Below are 5,533 nucleotides of genomic sequence, written 5' to 3' on the forward strand. Positions count from 1 at the left end.
TATTATTTTGTGTGTATTCAGTATTTAATAAAAACAACTTTTAAACATTCCTTCTGTGTTATATATTTTACTTTTGTTACAAAATGAGAAAAGCTAATACTTAGATCTCTTATTTCTTTTGGACTAAGTTTTAAAATAAACTACTAATACGGGATACTTTCTAATACACTCAGTCCCTGGCTTACATATGGCCAGCACCAACCAACCACCAAGACTGGCAAGATGTTTACTTGACTGAAGTTCCCTTCTCTTTTTGCCTCTCCCTAGAGTTTTTCCCACTCATATTTCCTCTTCTCCCTCTCTATTTTAAGCCTCACATACAGCTTTTACTTTCTCCTCATTAACAGTAGTTTCATCCACAATACCACCACTTCCTTGTATATGAACCCTATGCCTCTCAAGAATTTAGTTGTTTGTTTCAACCTCTACTGCCGTCCTAAGATAAAATACCAAGCACGGGTGAGTTTGAATACTCTTCTGCAGTGTAACCACTAACCCCAAGACTCACCATTCTAATGTAGACACGCTTAACAGAGTGCCTTTCCAAATACAGCAGATTAAGTTCTAGTTTTCCACAGAAACACGATGGTTATGTTCTATTACTACGACTGTGCTATTTTCGATGTCATAGGTTTTAGGAGGGCAGCTCTGAGAATCTAAACCCCTTGCAAAACCTTGTTTCCATAGAAAAATATGTTCTGCCTCATAATCGATCAATGAACAAGTAAACTTTTGAAATAAATCCATGAGGATTCCCTGTACTTTTCATCTGAGACTTCAAAGCCTTTCACAGAAACATCATTTTTCTTCTAAAAAAAAAATAATAATAATTAAAAAAACGCCATTTTGCCATAGCTAATGGTTATTAAAGGACTTGTTATGTTCACAACTAGGAAGTGTATATTAACAACCTTTGGACATGGAGTGCCAGAGATAATGCACAAATTATTACCAGGGGTATTGGAGATGCTTCTTTCCATTTATTAATTCACTACAAATTTATTGAGTTCTTGTTCTGTGTGAAGCATTATTCTCAGTACTGGAGACCAAGTAACAAACAAGACAGGCAACAGCCCTATCTTAATGGAATTTACAAATCAAGTGGCTCATCCTTGGCACTTGGTGAATATTTGTTGAATGAATGATTTATTGTGCCTAAAGAAAACCATTCGCATAGAATAAATATTTATGTTTTATAAAAATTAAGTGAAATCATTGAACAGAGGGGCAGCAGAATGCAGAATATAAATTAGACAGGGGAATGTGCTCCAATGGGGCTTCCCGGTGCTTCAGTAAAGAATCTGCCTACAGTGCAGGAGATACAGGGGATGTGGGTTCGCTCCCTGGGCCAGGAAGATCCCCTGGAGTAGGAAATGGCAGCCTACTCCAGTATTCTTGCCTGGAGAATTCCATGGACAGAGGGAGCCTGGCGGACTACAGTCCATGGGGTCACAAAGAGTCAAACACAACTGAAGTGATTTAGCACACAGGCATCCTGTGTACAGCTGAAAGCGCACCAACTCCCTAAAAGAGGATCCAAAACCCTTGGGTGATGTTCACTCTTCTTGATATTCTTGTAACTTTATGCTGTAAAGTTAACAATATTTAAATATTATGATTTAAAGTTAATACACACTAGGGGCTACAATACTGACACTTGCATACCTAAAGCCTGTGCTCTGAAACTAAAGAAGCCACTGCAATGAAAGCCCACACACCACAACGAAGAATAACGCCTGATCACCACAACTAGAGAAAGTCCACGTGCAGCAGCAGACACCCACCACAGCCAAAAAACAAAATGAATGAATAAATAAATAAATCTTAAAGTTAATACATTTTATGTTATACAATAAGGGGATGGGGGAAGAAAACAAAAGTAGACAGACAGGTAGATACATACAGACACAAACATACTTAAACACACAAGCATATTCACAGCAAAAGAAAAGCAAGAAATACTTATAACAGTTACATCCTCATTTCTGTAACTGGTTACATGGTCATAGCTGGTATTGATAACTATATTCTTCCACTACCCATTACATATTCCTTTCATCCTCACCAAGCAACTTGGCTGGTTGTGGTTCTTTTCTCTCTCTTTCTCTCTCTTTTTTAAACTGAGATACAGTTGATATACAATATTATGTTTCAGGTATATGATCTGTTTGTGTATAGTGATACACAATTTTTCAAGGTTATATTCCATCCCTGGTCATTATGAAACATTGGCTATATTCCCAGTGCTCTACAGTATATTCTTGTAGCTTATTTATTTTATACATAGTAGTTTGTACATCTTCATCACCTTCCCTATCTTGCCCCTTCCCACTTTCCTCTCCCCACTGGTAACCACTAGTTTGTTCTAAAACTATGGGACACTTCACGAATTTGCGTGTCATCCTTGTGCAGGGCACATGTTAGTCTGCTCTGTATCATTCCTATTTTAATATTTGTACTGCTGAAGCAGCACTGTTTGTGGTTTTTTACCCAGTAGAGTGACCCAGACCTTCATTCACGAAGCAGCTGGGCTGTTGATAGCGCTGCCTGAATTAGACTGTTATGGTTTTCCATTGACTTTAACCCAGGTTATGTTACTAAGAGAAGCCCTAACAGGTCTCCCGAATTTTAGCCACACCCTTCCTTACCTCCATTGCTTGTAGCGGTTCAATTTCCCCTTGGCAATCAGGATCAATTGCTCCAGCCATATAGTAACCTTCTTTTTTGCCTGTTAACTCAGAGGCTTGAGAAGCGCAAAGTGGTCAGGTAACAGCCTTCACTTCCAGTTCTTGGAATTACTGCTGTGTCCCTGGTGGATGCATTCCTCCCTTTGAAACTAAGACCTCTAGACTAGCAGTACTTACGGTCACAAGGATAGGAAGCAAAAATTTTGCCAGTGGATCACTAGAGGTAGTAGTGAGGTGTTCCCCTGCCATTTCCATTCCTTGATTCTTAGACCTATCCCCATGAATTCTGGCTCTGACGGAAATATAGCACCATATACTGGTCACCAAGGTAGAGCATACACCACCACCTGGAAAACCTGGCCTCGGTCCTATAAAGTAGTAACCCTGAGCTGTTCTTGTATTTAACTTTGTCTTCAAAGGGACTTTCCACTATTCTATCAAGCTAACTGCTTCAGGATGGGTGAAGAATAGAAATCTATGAGGGGAGACCACTGACACTTCATTTGTCATAAAGTGAGTTCCTCGTTCAGAAGCAATGCCGTGTAAAACCACGATGGTGGATGGGATAGCCCATTCTGTGGCTACCAGTTCACTTCTTTCCCCAGAGATTCTTGCCATTGCCCAATGGGCTCACGAACAATGTGGTCATGGTGACAACATGGACTTCCATTAATCAAGGCCAACCTGGCTATGGCTACCAGAGAGTGTCCAGTCAGCCATCTGTGGAGACTAACACCAAGTCCCCAGTATGGCACCATTCCCAGGGAGAGCAGTCAGTTATCTGGTTGGCAGGTTGCTTACACTGGATCACTTTTATCATGGGAGGGCCAGTGTTGGGTATATTTGTTGTTGTTGTTTGTTTATTTTTGGCTATGCTGCATGACTTGTGACATCTTAGTTCCCCAACCAGGAATCGAACCTGAGCCCCCAGCAGTGAAAGCACCAAATCCTAACCACTGGACTGCCAGGGATTCCTTCTTTTCAATATTTTGCTTAAAAAAAAAAATATATATATATATATATATAGCAATGAAACGGCAGTTATGACAGTCTAACTCAACTTTCTTTTCATGACCAAAAATCTTATACTCTATTAACAATACAGTAGTTATAATAACCAAAAATGAAGAAGTCTTATTCATAAATTGCTATTGGCCTGCAATGTAGGAGACTCGGGTTCAATCCCTGGGTTGGGAAGATCCCCTGGAGAAGGAAATGGCAACCCACTCCAGTATTCTTGCCTGGAGAATTCCATGGACTGAGGAGCCTGGCAGCCTACAATCCATGGGGTCACAAAAAGTCAGACATGACTGAGCAATTAACACAGATAAACACACTATCAGCAATGAGGTGCATCTGTAGTACTAAACTGAGTGCTATATTCAGTGTGCTTTCCATCATACTGTTGTCATTGCCAAGCTGAGAAATTTTGGATCCCCACAGGAATAATTTCAAGATTTCTTATAGTATGGTGGAATTTTGTAGGATTTTATAAAGAACAAGATAATCAGATTCTTTACTGAGTAAATTCTTCCAGTGTGTTTGGCTTGATTTCACTGTTAGCTTTTCTTTGATCTTTACTAGGTTTTTCATGCTAAATTTTAAATAGAGACATTTTTACAATTCTTTAAGAAGTTTTATTTCCAGTCTGCTCCCTCCTAAAATTGTTTTTCAAATGAAACAAAAGATATATTTTATATAGCATATTTTCAATAAATAATAAATAGATTTTTTTGGTAATGGCATATATTTTCCAGTCTCATTCTATTATACACATTACTCTGCTTTTATTTTTCTTCCCTTTAATATATCATTAACTTGTGATATTCTTAAATATACTTGAACTCTATTTTGGAATGATTATGGTTTCTTCATGAGACATTCCTGTTTTTTTTGCTCTTTTTCCTTTCCTACAAATTGTTTCTGTTCTGCTCTTGGTCTGTCCCATTGGCCCTTTATCATATATTTTTATTGCTTATTTACTTTTAATGTAACTCTATTAACTATCACTTCCTTTAATTCTGAATGATTTTAACAAAAATCTATCAATATGAATTTTTCTCTTTCTCTTTGACACCAATGTTTGTGTTCATGCATGCTCAGTTGTATCTGACTCTTTATGACCCTATGGACTACAGCCCGCCAGGCTCCTCTGTCCATGGGATTTCCCAGGCAAGAATATTGAAGTGGGTTGCCATTTCCTCCTCTAGGGGATCTTCCCAAACCAGGGATCAAGCTTGCATCTCCTGCTTTGGCAGGTGGATTCTTTGCCACTGAGCCACCGGAACTAGTCTTTGCCATTTCAAGGCCCCCTCAAATTTGACCTCAGCTTTAAACAACCTTCCATTTTCTATTGATAGAACTGTGGTGTTAGTCTACACACATAACTTACGTAGTGTTTCACTTATAACTTCCAATTAAACAAGAATTATTATAGTTCTTTACCTTGGTTTGGATAAAATACATCCATACACGTCTCTTTCATACCACAGATGGCACTCCCTCATATTTACTAGAGCACTTTTTTTCCTACTAGTAGATAATAAACCCCCTGAAAACAAGGAACATATGTCAACCTCTAGTGTCTGGCACAGGGTAGGTTTTTAATGAATGAAGAATAAATGAATAAATGAATGAATGAAAACCATTAGTTGTATAATTTCAGGGGTCTCTTCCAAAAAAACACTTCCCCTGTCAGCCAAATGGACTTATTTTAAAACAAAAATATTCTTAGAAATCACACTCGTTTTAACCTATTCATCCAAGGCAGAAGTTGTCAGTCCTGGTTGAGGAAGAGAACCATGTGCTCATCCCAATAAAAATAAATTAGGAACTCCTAGTGATTT

General features: G+C 38.5%; 1 non-coding gene across 1 annotated transcript; it reads right to left on the reverse strand.

The window, feature by feature from the left end:
- Positions 1 to 2,367: 2,367 nt before the first annotated feature.
- Positions 2,368 to 2,473, reverse strand: LOC120879154. Its single transcript, XR_005724722.1, has one exon. It is a non-coding gene; the product is annotated as a U6 spliceosomal RNA (small nuclear RNA).
- Between the last annotated feature and the right edge of the window lie 3,060 nt (positions 2,474 to 5,533).

The sequence above is a fragment of the Oryx dammah genome, unplaced genomic scaffold, assembly GCF_014754425.2.
Source record: "Oryx dammah isolate SB20612 unplaced genomic scaffold, SCBI_Odam_1.1 HiC_scaffold_19, whole genome shotgun sequence".
Lineage (NCBI taxonomy): Eukaryota > Metazoa > Chordata > Mammalia > Artiodactyla > Bovidae > Oryx > Oryx dammah.